This window comes from Myotis daubentonii, chromosome 7 (genome assembly GCF_963259705.1).
Source record: "Myotis daubentonii chromosome 7, mMyoDau2.1, whole genome shotgun sequence".
Classification (NCBI taxonomy): domain Eukaryota; kingdom Metazoa; phylum Chordata; class Mammalia; order Chiroptera; family Vespertilionidae; genus Myotis; species Myotis daubentonii.
This window is the reverse complement of record NC_081846.1, coordinates 34,513,396-34,535,625: the sequence shown is the minus strand read 5'-3', so window position 1 is coordinate 34,535,625 and position 22,230 is coordinate 34,513,396.

Here is a 22,230-nt window from a genome sequence, read left to right as displayed (position 1 = left end):
GATGGCCTCAGTATGGCCTGGGCATGCTTCCTCTCTCAGGGACCACTCATATTGAGCTGTGATCACACTGGTAGCTCTGTCTTCTCCCAGCTGTGACCGCTTGCCCATTCTATAGCTAAGTTTTCTCGCCAGGTTCATGGGTCACATCAGCCAGCCCCACCCTCTGGTTTCCAAGGACCATGATGTTGCCTCCCTCCCCAGCGGGCTTTGCCCCCTCCTCCCCCTGCCAACAGATGCCACCGACTCTGTGCTGAGCAGACCCCCTTTGTATGTCAGTACAGACTCCACAAGATTCTGACAGGCCACAACCCAGCACCTATGGCATTTACACCATGGCCTCCTATATTGTGAGGGTGGCAGCGATGTATAGATATGTGGACATATACAGTCACAGAGACATATATTCCACTTTTTAAACCTAAATGTAACATGTCCTACCCCCTTGCTCTTTTCACTCAATAATGTATCTTGGGGGTTGTTGCGTATCCGCACACAGATTGGCCTCGATTTATCTGAGCTACACAATCCCCCACTTTATGGAAAGCACATAATCGATTCGGCCAGGCCCCTCCTGGGCAGACATTTAGGTTGTGCCCACCCTCTAGCTCTCCTGTCAATGCCACAGTGAATTCCTTTAGACATCCTCTTTTGTGGGCATGTACAGGGAGGAGGATCTGCAGGATAAATTTCTAAAAGCGATGTTACTGGGTCAAATTACCTGTGGATTTTTAACTTTGGCAGCTCTGGCCAGACTGCCCTCTGAAGAGGTGCTCCTCATGGCCTTACACAGGCCAGGTGCCCCTTCCCTCACCACCCATGGGGCAGGGTCCCTGGAAGGGTGATGCAACAATGGCTGCGGCTCCCTGGCACTGACACGGAGACAGGAGACAGGAGAAGCGGCAGCTCTGATGTGAGAGGAGAGACAGGAGGAGCTGGCGTGGGGTGGGGTGGGGACTGGAACCAAGAAGGAGAGACGTGCTCTTCCTGGAGTTCTACCCGAGTCCGAGCTATGCTTGAGCCCGCGTGTGACAATTAGCTCCTCTCGAGCACGTTCTTGAGTGAAGAGGACAGTAATTAATGTCATTAACCCTCGTTAATGGAGCATTCGGTGGAATGAAACCTGATGAGAGTGGAATTAGAACTGGGGGTGGGGCCGGCACTCCCCGCCCCGGGACCAGCTGGCTCCAGGTCCGGGACCCTTGGTGGCAACGTGCTCCTGAAGAGCTGCCCGAGACCCGGGGCTTGAACACCTCCACCCAGGACTGGCACCGGCAGGTCACCCGACGCTGAGGAATCGACACCCAGAGGCAGTCACTGTGGTAGGTTCCCTGGCTCTTCACGGGACTGACACCAGGGAACCCAAACCACCCAGGGGCGTGGCCTCTGATGTCCTGAAGGAGGGGCAGTCACCGCTGTCATGCCCCTGACGTCATCACCCGCAGCGCAGGGCATCGGCTCGGTGATGAAAGTGAAGATTCTGATGGGAGAGAGGCAGGGCTAGTGAAAGGGCTATCACAGGACCCCAAAGCAACGGCAGAAGAGCTGGCAGCCACCTAAATGGTGAGATTCGGAAAACCAAAGGGACGTGGGCCCAAACCTGTGTCTCCAAGCACCGGAACCTTCCCCGTGAGCATCAGACATCTGCCGCACGGCCTGTCGCTGGAACCCGACAGGCTCTCTCCTCCAAGGAGCCCACGTCCCCGCCCAGTGGCAAGCAAGCTCTTTCTTTTGGCCTCAGGACTCAGCCTCTTAGAAATTAAGTCTAGTGTTAAGCAAAGGCCAGTCACCACCACTCTCACCCTGGCCGGCTCTGCACACACCACGTTTTCTACGCTCACGCATTCAGCCTCTGCCTCCCTGGCTGCTGCGAGGAGGAAACCAGCCAGGACCCGGGCCTTCCGCACAGCGCCTGGCCCACGCTCTCGGCAGCCCTGCGGGGGCAGGTGCTGTAAGCCTGGTCTCTGTTGTCAGGAAAGGCCCTCGCTGTGCTGCGGTGACGGAGGGCCCGGGAGGGGAGCTCCCGCCTCCTCAGGGCCTGGGCAAAGGGTCCCTTGAGAAGCAGGTGAGGCACAAGCTGGGGCCTCTCTGTGGGGACCCCCCACCACTCTTCATCTCCAACCCTTTCACTCGCTGTTTCCCTGTAGGGACCCTGAGCTCCTAGCTGGCCTTGCTGTGCCCTGTCCTCGGGCCTCAACCCAGGCTGACTGGGAAGGGAGACCAGCCAAGGAGCTGGAAAGAGAGCTCTAGAGTCCTGGAAGCTGGACTGTCCTGGTTCACAAACCAGCCTTGTGACCTTGGACCCGTGCGGTCACACACATGAATACGCATGCATATCCATGCGTGCACATGTATGTGCATGTGTGTATACACACCACACATGCACAATACAAAATGCATAACATATGCAACACATATATACATATGCAGACATATACCTGCGTGTACACATACACACATGCAACAAATGCACACTATACACCACATGTAAATGGGAACACACAGAGATACAGGTATACACACATCCCACTCATACACCCTACACAAACACACATATGTAACAAACATACGCACATTCACATGCATACACACACACTGCACATGCTGCACATACGCCTCCCACAGCCCCATTTCCTCAATAGAGCTGACAGCATATGCCGTGGCCGCAGCGTCCCTGAGCCTCAGGCCCACCGGGGGCCGTAGGACCAGAGCAGCAAACAGGGAGGATGCTCAGCAGGTGCTTCTGGGCCCCAGAGCGCGGGGGGGGGGGGGTGTTTACTGTCTACACCTAGTGAGTGTGCGCTGAAAACATCCGCTTCCTGCTCCTTGGGGAGTCGGGGAGACCCAGCTGCAGCAGGAAAGGCTGACGCAGACCCCGCTGCCCCAGCTGCATGGGGGTGGGGGCCAGGAAGGGCCGCTGCCGCTGCCCTGGAGAGCAGCCGAAGTACCTCTCCACCAGAAACCAAAACCACTATCCCCACTTACCCACAGGGCCCAGCGAGGTCAGGGGCCTGCTCAGAGGCACACAGCTGCTCTGACACCACAGGACAAGCACAAGATTTGGAGGAAGGAGCAAGAAGGAGTCTGTGTACCTGGTGATCCGGGGCTGGTCCTGTGTTCCCCGGGGAGCCGTGTGTATTTCCTCCTAAAGATGGGGTGAACTCCATAAAGGTCCTCCAAGCTCCAAGTTCCTGCGGCCCCGAGGACAGAAGCTTCCCAGAGATGACAGATCTGAACATCCTTACCCCCAACTGTGACCATGACCAAGGTCATCGTTTGTGAGAAGGGAGCCACGGTCAGGCTCACCACAGCTCCCAAACGACTGGGCTCCAATACATCCTGGAGGAGGCCCCCAGTAACACCGGGCAAAGTCCTTCCCACGCCCCCAAACGTGCAGCCCGCACACAGCCATGGAGCCAGCGTGGCCAGAGCTTTCTCCTGAAAGAGGCCAGACCTGGTGCTTCTGGGGAAGGGAAGCAGCAGGGCTCAGAGCTGGGGCGCTCCCCTTATTTTACATCCCAGAGTGACAGCCCTAGCGCTGCAGCCCTGTCTGGTCAGAGGTCACCTCGTCTTGGAGGGCAGGGGCCACATGTGTCCATGACACACTGACTGGTCAGAGCCGGGGACCCCACGGTGGGGCTCTTCGCACCAGCCTCGCCTCTTGCTGGCGCTGCATAAAACACTTTTAAAAACTATGACAAGCCAGTGCAAATTCAAAGAAAGGAAATCGCCATCTGCAAATGGAGGCTGGACCATGACAGCGCCACGTGTGAAAGGCTGCTGGCGAGACAATGGCTTTAGATATTCCTCGGATTTAAAAGATGTAGCAAAGCAAATTCTATAGCATCTCCACCTGCTGCCAATTTTAACGTTAATTTTTGTACTAAAACTTTAATCTCTACACATCCTCAGAGAGCTTATCTGGAATCCTAGGGTGAGTTTTTAAAAAGTGGATAACGTGGTAAACAATGAAAAATGTGACTTTTAAGGAATCGAGCAATGATGAGAAATGTAGGAAGCAAGCACATTTTACCCAGCTCAACAAAGGTCCGGAAGAGGACATGATCGCCCTACCAGATCCGAGACCAGACACTCAGGGGAGAAACAGGAGGAGAGGCCACCCTTTTAATCACTGGACACCCCACCTCAGCCCCGTCGGCAGCCACTGTCCCCTGCAGGCCTGGCTGGGCATCGTGTCACACTCCAGGCCTACAATCGTGTGTCCACGTGTGAGCTTACATCATAGAAGACACCCAGGGAGCTAAAGGGGGTCCCTAATAACCCCCCCCCACATTCCTGCCCAGCTGCCAACCCCACAGTCTGGCTGGTGCCAATTTCACGTCCTCTATGTGGTCTTGATTCTGAGCCCAGGTCTGCTTAACCGCGATCATCTCCTCCTGCCACAGCAGCCCTCACGCCTGCAGGACCCCCAGGCAGTGGGAAGACTGGATGCAGAGCAAGGCCACTGGAAGACATGGCACCAGAAGGATGTGACGATGAAGGGCCAGCCCAGAGGTGGGGGTGCCAGGCAGGGCCCCACCCCCCACCCTGACTCTGAGACCTGTGGCCTGCGATAGGGACAAAGTTGTGGACCCAGACCGCAGGCAGTCCCTACACCCACCGTGATTTTGCAGAACCACCCCTTGCAACACTTGTCCACTGGGTGTGGAGCAGCAGGGCCACCTCCAGTGCCATCCACCAGGGGCATGTGGCGCATTGCCCGTGTTTACAGGGCACAGAGGGTGGGGACACCTCATTGTGTGGTGGGCGCTCCAGCAGGACCGACCTGAGCAGAAGCTGATACTAACCAGGAACCTGGAGCTCCCTGGCTCACAGCGGGGCTGTGCTCAGCGGCCCTGACCTCGGGGGGCCCGGGCTCGCCCTGCTCACGGAGCACGCAGGAGAGTGGGGTGCCTGCCTCCACAGCCGAAGCAGGATGACATCCCACCTCTTGAAAGACAGATTTTACTCCAAGTGGAAATTAATTGATTCTGCCTCAGCAACTTTCCCAATTTGCGAGAATTCTACCACTGACAGACCAGCTGATGGGGAGTGTTGCCTTTATTATCAGCCAGTTAGCCACGGTCTTCAAAGCCTTCTCGAAGGCAAATTTAATTACATCCTCCCCAACCAGACATCCCAAACACCCTCACTTAGCTTTTGTGTGTGTATTTATACCAAGCACAATGCCCACGTCCTGCGACATTAGTATTTCTCTTCACATCATCGAAAATATGAGTACTTTGCAACCGGTTGGAGCAAATTATAATGCACCCAGCCAGGGCCCTTTGTTCCCGGGCCCTTCAAAGGGGGTGCCTGCCTGGCCCTCTGAAAGCCGGGGGACGACTGGGGTTCATTTGAGAACACTCTACCCCAAGTTGGTCTTGCAAATTATTTCTGCCCTATGCAGAGAGCCTTTTTCTTTTCCTCACGCATCCAGCGACTTTGAATCTTGCATAATGCATACTCGCGCACACTCGGGGACGGATTACCGTGGCGCCAGGATGAAATGATGCTCACGATAACGAGTGCCAGAAAATGGAATGACTGAGGTTTTGTGTCGGTCCCTGGAGCCCGGTGGTGCCACGTCCCCCGGGGAAAGAACCGACCCTCAGGACTGCCAGGGCTCAGGCTGCCCCTGCGGAATCCGGGCTGTGCCGCCCTCCAAACGCCCCGCCGGGTTGGGCTGCCTTTGGCCCCGGTGACGCCCATTCCTGCCTTTTCTCCGGGCCGGGGAAAGGGGAACATGGGAAGTATTACAGAGGTCAACCGATGCTAAGAGGATGACCAGACCACACAGGATGTCTGCTGCTACCGTGTGGGTCTGGCTTCCACGGGCCAACGCCAAGGCGCACCGACCCCACCCCATCCCCAGACCCTGGGCTCTGTGAGGAAGGGAGATCCAGCCTCTCTCCCATGGATCACTGACCAAACTGGGGATCAGCACCATCTGGGCAGCCCCGGAGAGCTCACCACGCCTGCGGAGAGAGATCGGCACCAACGCTTCTCTCTAGTGGCCAAGGACGTCAATGCAAAGACGTGCCAGTCCCGGGGCTCCCGGCCTCCATCCCTGAGGAGCATGGGAACGCCTCTCATTCCTCAAGGAGCACATTGGGAGAGAGAGTGACAAAGAGGTGGACGGGCCAGGCACCTGCCCAGGGGGTCCAGTTGAAAGGGACGCCAGAACAACGCTGGGATCACAGTGCCCTCAAGTGGACATTTGAGAGCACTGCTCTTCATCAATTTCCAGATTAGGAGCATGGAAGGTTCTGCACCAGGAATGTCTTACTCTAAGTTCAAAGATGGCGGTGTGTCATTTCATGAGTAAGTATGTTTATTATTAGAAAATAAGCTGTTCACCCTCTCTAATGAGTAAATGATGTGCAGACGTTTACAGAATGCCTGTATTTAGCCTTGTGGGGTGCACCCACGTCTCCCCTGTCCCTGCCGTCACGCCTGTTCTGAGTGTGCGTGCAGGGATGTCTCCTCCTGGGACCGTGGGACATCAGGGAGGTGGGCAGGTACAGGCAGAAGACGGAGGGAAGGGTGACCAAGAATGATAAGGGACTCATTGAACAAGCAATTCCTTTAGACCTATTTTGCACAAGGCACAGGTATCTCTCAACCTCTTGGCCCAGGGAAAGGCCACAGGGAGAGGCCGTGGGAAGGAAGGTTTCAGCCAACAGCTCAGCTGCTGCCGTCCGAGCCCCACCCTCCTCTGTCTGATAGGGAACACCTGTCCTCCTGTGTGTTTCATGTGGTCCTCCCCAGTGACATCTTCCATCCATGACTGTCACCAGCCAGGGGCTGCCCGGGAGGATTGGTTTAAAAGACAGATCAACCTGTGGCTTTTGCTGGCTGTTCCCTTGGCGACTGGAGGGCACATTCTTTCCTGAAGGAAGATCTGGCTGAGCTCCACAGCGGCCTCAGGGTTCTTAACCTCACAGCAGTATTATTATCAGCTGACCCGCTGGGCCACGGCCAATTACGCCACAACAAATACCCTTTCATGCTTAGCTTCATTCACCTATATCTGCTAGATTCCCAAAAGTGGCCCAGCTGGGTCAAAGTTCATGCATACAGCAAGTGGAGTGGGGGGGTGAAAGTCATACACTAAGGGGCCCTGGCCTCTAGAGGGGGAGTTGTCCGGGTCATGAACAGTGGAGGATGCCTGTCAATCATTTCTGCCATCACAGAAGTTGGCTGAGGCAGGTGGCTGCACATGGGACAGCAGGACCTCCTTGGAGACATTCTCTGAATCACCAAAGTCTCAGATGCCCTCAGGGGATTCCAACGCTGCCGATAGTTCTACCGTCTCCCAGGCCTCTTTCCAATGGGCACAGCAGGCCAGCCATGATGCTCGTTTTGCTGTGTGTCTAAAAGGCCCCAGATCTGAGAGGGAAGGAGGAGGGGCAAGGAAGCCATTGTCAGGACAAGGTTGACATAAATGCCAAATGCTTCCATCGAATTCTCGTTCCCGGTGGAATGAACCTCTCTGAGAGGCAGCTCCCTGGAAGGTTGCAGAAGGGAGCTGGGCACGTGTGCACGTCTCAGCCCTGCTCCTGATGGCTACAGAGGCAACCTGCCCCGTCACGCCCATCATGCTGTGGGATGCTGAGCTGGATTGGCAAACATCCAAGTTTAATGGAACTGAGGCAATGGGTGGAGAGAGAGGGGACTGGGGTTTTAATCAGAGGCATGAAGTTTCAGTGAAGCGAGGCAAATCGGCTCTGGAGATCCGCTGTACAACGCTGGCCTGTGGTCAGCAAGACTGTAACGAACACTTACATGTGTCAAGAGGGTGGATCTCATGTTACGTGTTCTTGCAACAATAAAATATGTTTTAATTCTCACCAAGAATATTTTTTCCATTGATTTTTAGAGAGAATAAAAGGGAGGGGGTGGGAGAGAGAGAGAGAGAGAGAGAGAGACATAAATTCAAGAAAGACGCATCAATTGGTTGCCTCCTGCATGCACCCCATCCTTGACCCTCGACCTTTGGGTGCTTGGGCCAACGCTCTAACCACTGAACAACATGGGACAGGGCTAAAATACAGTGTTTAAAATGAGGTGAACATTTCGACTACAAGAGCTAGAAAGTCACCATCTTGAGAATTCACAGTGAGGCTTAAAATACACTCTACAAATGGCATTTTAAAGGAGGGTCCCTCAAAAATTGGAGAGTGCTATACAGGGCAGCTAGCTCAAGGGACAGAGACCTGCAGTGACTGGCCCCTGCCTGTACCCCCTCCCACCCCCAGGCTGTGACTGGTGCACCCAGGATGGAGAGGAGATGCTTGATGGCAGCTCCGTGGGACTCTTCTCCTGCGAGAAGCTGAAGAGGCAAACCCTAGCCCCAAGAACCCAAGAATAGACAAATCCATCTAAAGCCATCCTCCTGAGGCCTGACCCCCAAGGGACTATATAGCATGTGCATCATGGGAAGAAGACAAAACCCCACTCTGAGGACAAACACTCTGACAGTCAAGGGAAGACGGATGCAAGCACGCTCCCCTGCCCTCCTAAAGACACCCCACTTTATTCCAGGGTGTGGGCTGTGATGGTGGGGAGAAGGGGCTGCAGAGGGAAAGAGTTATGCAGAAGGAGCGGGCGTAACCTACTTTAACCGCTGTGACAACTTACGCACAGTAATATTAGTGAATGAAGACTGCAAACACACATTTTTAAAGATATATTTTTATTGGTTTCAGAGAGGAAGGGAGAGGGAGAGAGAGAAACATCAATGATGAGAGAGAATCATCGATCGGCTGCTTCCTGCATGTCCCACACTGGGTATCGAGCCTGCAACCTGGGCGTGAGCCCTGACCTCCTGGTTCATAGGTCGACACTCAACCACTGAGCCACGCTGGCTGAGCCAAACGCCAGATGTTTTAAGAGGCGTAATGCTAACCAGACAGGCTTAATATTCAAATGATTTGGAAGAAATGAAAGAGAGTAGAAAACTTGACATCTGCCCCTTCTCCTTCTCTCCTTGTCAGAACTAGGGATCTGACATGCCTTCCCTGAAGCTAAATAAATCTGCGATGCCTGTGACGCTCTTTCTGTCTTGGCCAATTATGTTACAATATGACTGCTATGCTCACCTTACCAAACCATCTCACTGCCATCTCCAGGCGCGTGTGTATGCATGTGCGCGCACACACACACGCATCTCAGCTGACAGATATAATTTGGAAGCGTTACATCCTAATGACTCCCACTGACTGGGAGGAAGAGCTGGGGCCCCTTGAATAGCATGCATTTTTCAAAGCCTTCCTCCTGGTTGCCTTGGTGAAGCCTATGGAATGGAGATTGTCTTGGTGATGAGGGGAAGCCAAACCAGGAGAATGGAGGAGATATTCGTATATTGGGGCCAATAAATCCTCTTGAAGGTTGGTTTCTTAGAGACAAGTTGAGGACACCACAGTGCTTTCGCCCAGGTGTCCTGCTGGCATTATTAGGTCAATAAACTCTGCCCAGATTCTATGAGCCAAATGGTCTCTCCCTGCACATTCCCCCGGGAGCCCAGGGCGGATTTCCGTGAAGGGGAGGGGTGCCGGCGGCTGAGACAGATGCAGTGGGTGTTGCGTGGCCACCTCCAGAATGCCCCAGGGCAGCGGGAGGTCAGTGAAATGTCCTCAGACCCTGCCTGGCCCCGCAGACCTCTCTGCCTGCGGTCCCTGGAACTTGGGAGAGGACAGAGCTCACAAGGTGGGGAGGTGGGCCGCTGCACACTGATGCCTTTTAGCAGGGAAGAGTTCACAGGGGGCCACAGCAGAGTGGGGAGAGTTTATGCAGCCAGGAAACCAACCGCCAGGGAGGGGAGGGGAGGAGGAAGGGGGGTGGAGCATCAGGGTGGCCTGAAGGAAAGAGAATGAATGATCGAGATTGGCCTGGACGCACCTGCGCGGCGCCGGGGCACTTGAGGGCTCCTGGCAGAACCTGGTGTCTGCAGGATGGTCACCTGCAGCTCTGGGCGCCTGCAGGGGTCGCGCTGTTGCCTCCCTGAGCGTGGCCTCCTTGTTGGGTGTGCCCTAAAACCTCCTGAGGATTCTGCAGACATGCACACTCCTTGTCGGTGGGTCAGGGTTGGGCCCAAGATTCCACCTTTCTGACAAGCTCTCAAACAATGCTGTGCAGCTGGACCCAAAAATGCTATCAGAAATAGAGCAGCCGGGGCTCCAGCCCAGACCTACTGGATCAGAATCTGCAGCTCATTTCACCCCCAGGCAACTCTCGTGCACATAAAATTTCACAAGTTCTGTTCTAGGCACCACTGATGCTCTGGCAATCAGAGAGAGGGCGAGGGCATTGCATCTGTCCACACGGGACCCTCTTCACTGCTGAGCAGCGCCCCACGGCATGGACATACCGCGATTTGTTCACCACGTCCCTGCTGACGGACGTTTGGGTTCTTTTCAGTCTGGGGTGTTACAAGTGGAGCTGCTGGGAATGTTCGCCTACAGGTTTCTGTGTACCTACTTTCACTTTTCTGGGATAAATGCCCAGTGTAAACTGTCTGGGCCCACGGATGTTGCATTTTACTGTTATAAGAAACTAATGGCCTGGTGCACGGATTCGTGCATATTGAAAAGGAATCTGGTGCGGGTGAACCAGATTCGGGGCTGACAGGGCCCCAGCAACAACCTAACCTACTGGTTGGAGCGTCTGTCCCCTGGTGGTCATTGCACATCATAGCCACCGGTTGAACGGTCAAATGGTCAAATGGTCGCTTAGGCTTTTATATAGAGAGAGAGATTGCCAAACTGTTTTCCAGAATGGCGGCACTATCGTACATTCTCAGCAGCAGTGGGTTTCTCTGCATCCTCGTCAGCATTTGGTGTTGTCAGTATTTCTTATTTTAGCCAGTCTGATGAGCGTGCAGTGGTTTCTCAATGCCACTTGAATTTGCATTTTTCTGATGGTTCACGATGTTGAACATCTTTTTATGTGGTTGTTTGCCATCTGTGTCTCCTCTTTGATGAAAAAGCTGCTCCTATCTTTTGCCCACTTTCCCTTTTTTCTTTTTTTTTAACTAAATTTAATTAGCTAAAAAATTCAGTGCTGCTTCCAGAGAAACAGTCAGTCTGTATCCCTGCCAAGGAGAGGTGAATCCACCAACATCTATGAAGTGATGTACAGAAATAGCCACAAAAATCAGCTGAACTTACGAACAATGATTGCCAAACACCGAAGCCAAAGCCTCCATTGTTTGCCAGATTTCTGAAGGCTCTGGAAGAATATTGTCTATATTGCTCCTCAGCAGGTTGATATCTGTATGGATTAGGGGGTGGGTGTGTTCACTCCATGCTGTGTGTCCTAGAGGCTCTGCTAGGGTGGTGTCCTAGTCCTAATGCCCAGTGCTGACTCCCATACCCGGTGCTGCGAGCTGCACAGTGCTTCTATTTGGGTAGAAATGGACACTAAGGAACTGCTGGCTTATGGCTTCCGACCGCAGTCGTTTCTGCTCTGCTCTGCAAGACACCGGGGTGTTTGAGAAAGTGCATAGAGTGAGTGCTTTGTTCTAGAGAAGTCCCAGCTCTGGGAAGAGGCACTTGTGGGGCCCCTCTGAGCAGGGGGCAGGGGTCCACAGGGAAGGCCAGGCACAGGCGGGCTCCTTACGTGTGCATACCCGTATCCCCAGCAGCATTATTCACAGTGGCCCAGAGGGGAAGCAATCCAATTGCCATAGACGGATGAACAAAATGTGCCCCGCCCATACAGTGGAATATATTCAGCCTTAAAAAGGAAGGAAATTCTGACACCTGCTACCACATGGGTGAACCTTGAGGACATGATGCTGAATGAAACAAGCCAGCCATGCAAGGACAGATACTGTATGATCCCACGTACATGAGGTCCCTAAAGCAGGCAGAGTGAGAGACAGGACGTATAAGGGTGGGGGACAGGGAATTAGTATGTGATGGGGACGGAGTGACAGCTTGGGAAGATGAAAGAGTTCTGGAGATGACTGTGGGTGATGGTTGCACAACAGTGTCAAGGTATTTGCAGCCGCTGAGCTGAACATGTACAGATGGTTTAAATGGCACATTTCATGTTATGTATATTTCTCTCATTTTTAATGGGTCCTTTACTTTCAGACACGCTTTGACCTGGTCTTGCAGGTCTCTGCTCAGAAGCAGCCCTGCCTTCACCCCCAAACCTTCAGGAAAGAGCAAACCTGGCAACTGGTTCTCGTGACCTTGTGAGTAGACTGTTCTCCTGTTTGCCCGCAGTGGGTGAGCTCAATCGGGTGCCCCCAACAATGCTGCTGGCCGTGGGCGAGCACTGCTCTCATATCAATCACAAGAAAGTGCCAGGTTCTTCCCATTTTATGGATGAGACAACTGAGGCACCTGAATTATTGCAATAACCTCATGTCTCCCAGGTTCTCCCATCATCCCCTGCAGCCCACCCTGAGCTCAGCAACTAAGCCAGGTGAGTCACCTCTCTGCTTCAGACCCTCCGTACCTTCCCATCTCCCCCAGCAGGAGCCAAGGTCCTTACAATGACCAGTGAGTCCTCCACGACCTAGCCCAGCCGTGGGCAAACTACGGCCCACGGGCCGGATCCAGCCCGTTCGGCTGTTCTATCCAGCCCGCGGAGCCGAAAGAGCGGAGGGTTCTCTTGCTCTCCCCTCCACTCCTTCACCAGCAGCAGTGTTAACATGTATTAGTTCACACAAACACTCCATCCATGCTTTTGTTCCGGCCCTCCGGTCCAGTTTAAGAACCCATTGTGGCCCTCGAGTCAAAAAGTTTGCCCACCCCTGACCTAGCCCCACTCGCTCCTGGCTCACAGCACTCAGTGGTAACATGGCCATTCCCCAGGCACACCTAGCATGCTCTCTGCTCAGGGGCCTTTGCACCTGCTGGTCCGTTAGCCGAGGATGTTCCTCCCTGATATCTGCATGGCCCTCTCCTGCCCTTCTCTCGGTGTTTGCTCGCCTTGCCTTTGACCTGCTGTGTCAAAAGCATTCTCTACGTTTATGACCAGTTGTCCGGTTGCCTTGCCAATCACATGACAAAGCCTCAGGAGGGGGATTGTGTGGTGTTGCCATCTTCACTCTCCACCTCCTTATAGTGCTGGGAACAGGAAGGCATTGAGCAGATGGTTAAATGTGGTAACTCTCTGTTTTGCCCTGACCTCCACCCTTGGGTGGTCCCAAACTCTGGGGTAATGGACTACCACCCAGTCATGGTGGCCCAGGTCCCTGCAACTCCAGGTCATCTGGCAAGGTACCAGGAGAGTGAGCCCCCTTTTCCGCCCAGGCACACCGCCCTCCCCCAACAAAGGCGGTGGGTGGCTGGTAGAGGGAGGCAATGGCCCATGACCCTCTGGGCCCATCAGTCTGAGGGAGGCTAGGACCACAGAACCAAACACATGCTGCTCTTACATGTCTGTATGAATCCAGCGCCCCCTCCTGTCTGTGCTCCCTCTTCTGATTCCTCCCAACTCTCCCTGGGCAGTCTGGACCACCCCGGAGGTGCCCTGCCCTCCTCACTTCTCAGATGACTTTGTCTGGGGACAGGAAATGCTTGGTGCTGTGAGAGCTTCAGATTCACTCTACACACAGAGGCCTCGGCAGCCTTCCGCACTGTGCTCCGCAGGCCCCTGCCTGCTCCACGCTAGCTGTCCCTGCAGGCTGACAACAAGCCACATCCAAAAGGTCAGCCTCCCCCAGGAGGCACGAAGCAGCCAGGAGGGCGGATGAGGAGCGCAGTGGGAAGAGGAGCCACCTGGGAACCTCTGTGCCCTCAGGACCCTCGGTGGGAGCCACAGAGAATTCCGATTGCTGATTTGTGGATCCTTCCCTTCCGCCCTCCTCCCCTCTCACCACCAACAGAGAGGGAGCTTCGAGCCAGAATACATTTGAATGGCAAAATAATTTATGCTTAATTAGGTGCTGGATTTAAAATTAGACGTTTAAATGCATAATCACAGAGACGTTTAATCCCATTGTTTTGCCATCATTAGTCACCCTTTATAGATGTCTGTGACCCTGGAGCCTTCTCTTTTGTCCCAGGCTCCCCTTCCTCGCCTTCCTATAAATTATGCCAAATTAATCTTTCTAAAACACCATCCTGGTCATTTCACACGCTTCCTCTAAAACAGTGGTTCTCAACCTTCCTAATGTCGCGACCCTTTAATACAGTTCCTCATGTTGTGGTGACCCCCAATTTCATTGTTACAAATTGAACATAATTAAAGCATAGTGATTAATCACAAAAACAATGTGTAATTATATATGTGTTTTCCGATGGTCTTAGGCGACCCACAGGTTGAGAACCTCTGCTCTAAAACATTGGACAGTTGCTCATCAACATCCAATTCCTGGCCTGTGGGACCCTGCATGCTAGCCCGTGCCCCCTTCCCGCGGCACCTGCTGGCCTGGCGGTACCTCCTGTGGCACTTAGCCACCTGCTGGTCCCTCCACATCCTTTTGCTCACTCTCTCCCTCCGTCTGAGAGGGTATGGGGCGCGGCTACAGTGTTTGGACAGGTTCAAGCCTCTAATGAGAGGGCACAGTCCTCTCGTGGCCACGTGCAAGTCCCAGCTTGGAGGGCAGAGCCTTCCCAGCACAATTATAGCCAACAGCTAGAGTTATAAGCTTGAGCCTGTGGTCCGAACACGTGGCCCCACCTGCCTGAGTGATAGAGTTCAGGTGCATGTAGTTGAGTGGGACTGAAACCCACGAGAGTGTTATAAACATCTTGATCACGCTCCTACTTTGCCTCATGGCATCTGCTATAAAATAAAGACACGGCTTGGGGGCGCGGGCGCTGTCCATCAGAGGGGCAGCATCCCACCGAGACTCAGCTTTCATTCTCTTGTCTGTCTTTTCTAAGCCTATCATCGCCCCCACTCAGGGTCACTGAACCAGGCTGAGCTGGCGTGAGTATGCCATGGCCGTGCCTGCTCCCCACAAGAGGGATCTTTCTACCGACCCAAATTCTGCCCGTTCCTTAAGACTCCATTCGAAAGCCACCGCCCATGAATTCTCTGGTTGCCATCACAGTCATCTCCCCACCCCCTCCACCACTTCCTGTCCTGGCTGATCACGTGCTGATTGTGCATCCTTATCTCGTTTGCCTTGGAACCAGAAACCTTGATCTACTAGCCCTGGCAGCCTACACTAGGGGCTCCCTAAGACGATCCTGTGGATTTAGGGTAACCGAAAGATAGGCCATGTCTCTCCTTAACCCTTCGTGAAGGATCCAAGAACAGCAGACATGTCATGGGCTCGAGGCAGGCAGCTTCCTCTAGGCAGGTGGCCAGAGCTCTCGGGCTCTCACCGCCACACACAGTTTTCTCTTTGCTCCTAATCAGCTCCCTGTCCCATTAACCACACAGGTATTGCTAACTTTCACTCCCACGTTCAAGCTCTCCACCCAGTCGTCTCCCCCCCTCTCTCAGCAAAGGGCTTTGACTGTTATGTCACCCAAACGAAAGACTGCATTGGACCTCCTCCACCACCACGCTGGGCCTGGGACAAGCCGCCCTCCGTCCTGAGGGCACCTGGCCCTTCTCCTCCCTCCAGCTCCGGGCAGGGTCCTGCTCTCCGGCCCTTCTGCTCCATGTCCACGCCCCTCTCTGTAGCGCTTTCAATATTTCTCTCTGTGCGTGTTTACCTCCGAGAATAGGCACGTGCTCAACTCCGCGGCCCAGATACCCGGTTACACACGAGTTCTGGGTGAGTCTGTGAGGGTGCTTCCAGGTGAGATTAGCATTTGAACCTGAAGCCCGAGTGAAGCCGATTGCCCTCCCAGTATGAGCGGCCTCCTGCAGTGCTGAGAACCCGAATGGGATGGGAAGGCCGAGGAGGGAGAACTCGCTCTCTGCCTGGCTGTGAAGCTGGGACATCAGCTTTCTTTCCTCTCAGGCTGAAACTTACACCATCGCTTCTCCTGGTTCTCAGGCCTTTGGACTCAAACGGAAACTACACCAGCAGCTCTCCGGGGCCCCCATGTGTGGACGGCCGATCGTGGGATCTCTCAGCCTCCACAGTCACGTGAGTTAACCCCGTATAATCACTCTAGAGCAGCGGTCGCCAACCTTTCGGACCTCATGGAACACCAGTGGTCCGCGGACCACCGGTTGGCGACCACTGCTCTAGAGAGTGAGTCAGCTGATTCACGTGTCTGATGGCACCTGGCTAGGTGGCCTCCAGCTTCCATCTCACAAAATAGCTGGTGTTGCCGGCGGGCCTTCCCTCTGGGCGGCCAGAGAACGTCCCCCTGGGCAGGGTTAGGAGGCCCGTTAGCATCTTGCCTCTCTTGTCTTTTGCTGACCAACCCCCTGCTCATTGACTCTTTCTTGAACGTATAGGTTCAGTCAGTCATTTTAGAGCTGAGTCTTGCTGACCTGAAAACCATTCTCTCCTTTTTTTACTTCTTTCTATAAACTGTATGTGAACTACATCTATTATGTGTTCTCCATGCTCATTATAGAAAAATATCATGCAGGTAAATGAACAGAATAAAATAAAATACTTCCTTCATACATTTTTTTTTTTACAAATATTGGATCACAATATGCAGTTTTAAACCCAGATTTTCACTAAACAATAAACTGAAAACAAATTTCCGGGCCATTAAAAGTCTGTCATCACAGATGCGTACGGCTGTGAGGACCCCTAAATCAACGCCCCATCATTTATTAGCCAATTCCCTCTGCTGGAGATTTGGGCTGTTTCCAATTTGTGGGGGTCCTGCAAGCGGCCCCAGCCAAAGAAGAACCCCTCTGCGGACACGGCTTGCGAGCCTCCAGATGACGTTTCTCAGCTTCAACAATGCTAAGACCCCGGCCCACTGTGATCCACTCCTCAACCCCCTTCTCTGGGACTCCCACACCCACTCCACGCTTCTCTCCAGGGCCGCTTTGTACCTTCCCGGGAAGTCCCGTCTTTCACATGCTCCTCAAAGTTCTTTAAACTACCCTCACATGTGCATTCTTCCTGGAAAAAAAAAATAGCTTTCTCACCCTGTTTAAATTAACTATTAGGAAAAACGGGAATCATTGTCGCACACTCCTTCCCAGAGCAGAGATTGGAAGAGTATGGAGGAGGCCCAGCCTCGCCGGAAGCTGGTTGATGCGGGCTGGCTCCCAGTGCTGCGAGCCCGGGAATCCCACCCGTAGGCATCTCTGGCCGGATGCCTGTGAGTCTCCCACCTCACCCTGCCTCACGCTTTTTTCTCCGCTTATTTCAGGTGCATGTGTCATCAGGTGCAGTTGTTGGATATGTAGGTTCATATTCTCACTATAATAAATGATGGTGCCAGGAACAAAGAAAGTAGCTTTTTCAGAATGATTGCCAAAGTAAATTTTTTTATTGTAGAACTCTGTGAAAATGCAGATTTTTTAAAATACTCAGAGATACCGCTGTTACTATTTGGAATCCATCCTTCCAATCGTTCTCTAATCATAATTAGGTGCATAGTTTACAAAAAATCCAATCAGGCTACACTCTCTGCCTCCCAGAAATGCTATACCCACCAGGAAGGCATGTCAATGCTCCTTCCCCTGGAATCATCTCAACATACAAACACGTACATTTTTAAAGCTTTGTCAATTTACTGTCTTATTTTACTGTGCATTTTGTTGGGTATCAGTGAAGTTTAACATTACTTTAAGAGACCTATTAGCATGTTAGCTTATATTTTTATGTGAAATTGCTGTAAATGTCATTGACCCCTTTCGTCATTGGAGACTTAGATTGTGCTTATTGAATATTAAGAAGCCCTTTACATAGGAAGGTGTGATCCTCTGTTGTATTTTTCTTTTTTTAAAAAAACACATTTTTATTGATTTCAGAGAAGAAGGGAGAAGGATAGAAAAATAGAAACATCCATGATGAGAATCATTGAATGGCTGCCTCCTGCACGCCCCCTACTGGGGGTGGGGGTGGGGGGGATCAAGCCCACAACCCAGGCATGTGCCCTTGGCCAGAATCGAACCTGGGACCCTTTAGTCTGCAGGCCAACACTCTATCCACTGAGCCAAACCGGCTAGGGCTGTTTTTCACAAGTAATGTTCGTTTTTAGAGTTTTTTGATACTTACAAGTATAAGATGGCTTGTTTGGCCAAATCTATCTTCTTCTAGAATCTGTCTTTGTTTTGATACTTAGGGAGCCCTCTTTACCACCAGGTAATAACATCTGTATCTCTGTTCTTCTTTAGTGGTTATGTGATTTCATCTTCATTATTTAAATTTTTTAATCATCTGGGACATCCTTTGGTGCATAATATGACAGATTTAACTTTGTATGTTCCCAGTTATCCAAACTCCACTTATAGAACATCCTTTCATTCCTCGTGAATTAAAGGCTATTTTATAACCTAAACCTATTGCTGACTTCTGTTTCTGAACTTTCTATTCTCTTCTGTGAATTTTCCATCATTTCTTTTGCCACCATCGCCCTTGAGAATTATTGTAGCTCTGTTATGTATTTTGCCATCAACAAGGCAGGCTTTCTCTCTTCTTCTTTTATTGAATTTCCTGAACGTTGGTATGACCATATTTCCCAGGATTTTCTCCTGTGCACCTTGTCCAGGTCTCTAACTTTGCTGGTCTATAGGAAAACTATTCATTTTGCTCATTTGGGAGGGCAGTAGGCTGGCTTCCTGAACATTTTTGTTAAGTTCTAATTAATATCTTTCCATTGGTTCACTCGGATTTTATACAGGTATCATCTGCAGATAATGGTTGATCATTTTGATTTTTTAAAGCTATTTATCGTTCTTATTTCTTGCCCTGGCTTTGTACTGGCTAAAATGTCTCAAAATGTGTAGAATACTCTTAGAGGTCCCCTTGGCCTTGTGCGTCCATAGGCATGAACTTGTACCGTGTGCTGTGCCCAGCCTCCCTCTAGTCTCATCTCTTTCTCCTTGGAAGACCTTACTAGGCCCTCTGGGAGGGGCTTGCATAGCTTAGCACCTTCTGGATTCTTCTGGGGTCTGCCTGTCTGAGGAGAGGGTCGTCTTGGTTTCTCTGCGTCCTGAGAAGGGTCAGTCCTGGTGGGCGAGGTGGGGAAGGAGGCCCAGCACTGCCAATGATGTGTGTGGTGCCTGATCCAGGGATTGACGGCAAGCTCCTCTGGCTTCCAATCTGAAGACACCTGTTTCAGTGGCCTTGTCAGTCATGAAGCTGACACTCTGAGCCCCTCTGATGCCTCCTCTCGATTGATTCCAAAATGAAACAGAGAAGTGACCACAGCTGGCTGGACTGCATTGTCCTTGGCCACAGTAACCATCTGTGTCTCAGCATTAAATCTGACGTTGGCTGTTGCCTTTAGAAAGAAGGTCTCTATCATGTAAGAGAGCATCCTTTCGAGAAGCTCCCAGCTGGTGCCCTCGGGGGCCCGCCTGTGGGCGCTGCACAGCTCGCCGACTTCCACACCAGTCTGACCTCGTGGGCGGCAAAGCACGCGACATTAAAACTTCCACAAAATACTCGTGCCTCTCGGTGGGGATCTGTGTTATCGGTCCTCTACCTAAACACATCTGTGAACATAACCTGACATGAGTCACAATCAATATGTCACTGAGAATACGTGAACTAGGGGACCCTCCGATGATTGCTGAAAAATTAAAGCAGAACAATGAAGTGACCTCTATCTGCCCCAGGGAAAGCCGGGATCCGCTTGCCATTGATTGCTTCAATGTACTCCACACCTTTCAAGGACAATCGCAGAAGGAGAAAGTCAAATATAAGATTTCTAAGAAGTGGAGGGGGAAATATTGGTGTCGTGGGGGAGGGGAGGATCCCCATGAGCTAATCAAACAAGAAAAGATAAAGAAATAGAGATTAGAAGATTTCACACTGGAATAGAGAAATTCATGTTGCCTTAAATATAATTTGTGTTAGTTACATTTCAATTCCTAATTTATACATAGCAGGGTTGATAAAGAATTGCATTATAACGAAATTAGCCGGAATAATTAGCATAGCGTATGTGCCTCTGATTAAACACCCAGCAGATCGCTTGGTAATTAAGATCAGCGAGCGCCGCTATTCCAGGCTTTGTCATCTTATTATCTGCCTCACAAGTGCTTCCTCTTCACCTCCCTTCTGATTTGAAGTTGGGTAGCAATTGCTAACCATCCCCGGTTTATTTCTTTAAATTACCTTGCCCAAACTCCGACCCTTTTCCCGTGGTCACTGCTCCCCCTCTCTTTGTGTTTACACCAATGTGCTGGTGTCAAATTTCTCTCTAAGGTAAGGCATGCGATGCTGCAATGCAAAGCATTTGTGCTTGTAAATTCAGGTTCAAAACTATCTCTCAACACCCATCATTCGTTGGCTGAAGAGAGAACCAGGGGCCAGCCACACTCTCAGCAAGCTGGCCTAATGCCTGAACCGAAGACTGAGCCAGCGGGTTCATATCTCTTTTCCAGGCTGAGCCGGCGGCCAGTGGTTCCAGGAATGTGGCCATCTGGGGTTGTTTTCCATCCCTGTGACACTGGAAGGCAGTCCCTCAGGGGCCTGGCTGCCTGCTCACTGATGACCTCAGGCCGTGGCCATCGTTCCTCCACTCAGGGACTCTGGGGCTGGCTGCTGTCCCTGTACCAACAGTGAGATAATCATGGAAGGCAGGAGCCCAGTAACCAAAGCATGGAAACCTCGGGGGATTAACTCACATTCTCAGCACAGGCTGAGCCAGCTCTGCGGCCTCTCTCTAGACTGAAGCCAGGACATGTCCATGATTTTAATGGCAGCGTGAACAGAGTGCCCTCCCAGCCAGGAACATCTGCCACTGCACTCACAGTGAGCACCTGGACAGTTCTCTCGGGATACAGACAAGAAGTCCAGTGGTTGGCAGCCCAGAACCGGGACAAAGGTTCAGAAATGTCATCGAGGAGCCATCTCGCCCCCTCTTTCTGCCCCACTCCCCTTAGGTAGTGATCCTCCATCTCAAGTGTGTCACCTCATCACGGTGATGGGGCTGCCCCAGCTCCACACACCATGCCCAGGCCCGAGGGAAGAAGGAAGGGAAAGGGAGGCGCCAGCCATGATGTCCCTTTCCATCAGGAAAGCAGAAAATCCCCCACAGGCACCAGAGCAGGCCATGCCCACTCTCACTGGCCAGAACTGGGTTGCAAAGGAGACTAGGACTGACCCTACTGACTTCAGTATCATTTATCACAGGGGCCGGGCATGTTGTCACAGCAAGGAAGACCCAGGCTCTGTGAGGTAGGAGGAAGGAGGACAGACAAAGATAGGAGCCCAGGGCTGGCTCCTCAAATGCAGGTGCCAGACATGTTGCAAAAAGCGTCAATGTTTGGAACAGAACCTGCATAGAGGCACCTGGGAGCTGGGAGAAGGAGGGGAGTATTAGAGAAAAAGAGGCTTATTTTAAGGAATTGGTTCATGTAACTGTGGAGACTGACAAGTCTAAAACCTGTGGGGTAGCCAGCAGGCTAGAGACCCAGGAGAAATTGCAGTGCAAGTCCAAAGGCCGTCTTGCTTGGGAGGCATCGGTCTTTATCCTATTCAGGCCTTCGACTGATTGGATGAGGCCCACCCACATTATGGAGTGTAATCTGCTTTATTCAAAGTCCACCAACTTCAATATTAATTCCATCCCAAAGAAACACCTTTGCAGAAACATCCAGGATAATGTTTGACCAAATATTTGGGCACTGAGGCCCACCTGGGTTGACACAAAATTAACCATCACAAGGGGAGATGAGGAAAGGAAGAGGTGGTAGGATAGGGGTGCATGGTAGAGGAGGCTCTATAAAAGCCACATGAGGAATGGAAACGTTTTTAAGGACACAAATTGGCAACTAGCAGATAAATAAGTCCTAGGGAGTTAATGCACAATGTAGTGACCATAGACAACAATATCCTATATAATAAAAGCCTAATATGCTAAGTGTCTGGTCGTCCATTCAACCAATCAAAGCATAATATGTTAATGATATGCTAAGGCCACTCAACCACTCGCTATGATGTGCACTGACCACCAGGGGGCAGATGCTCCAACTGGCAGATTAGCTTGCTGCTGGGGCCCAGCAGATGGGGACTAAGCGAGATGAGCCAGACATGCCCTGGAGCCCTCCCGTGGTCCCTCCCTGGCTGGCCAACCTCCCACGTCCCTTCCCAGCCCTGATCATGCACCGGTGGGGTCCCTCAGCCTGGCCTGCGCCCTCTCCTAATCCAGGCTGAGGGATCCCCTCCCCACACCCGCTGCACAAATTTCATGCACCAGGCCTCTAGTTGTATTATAA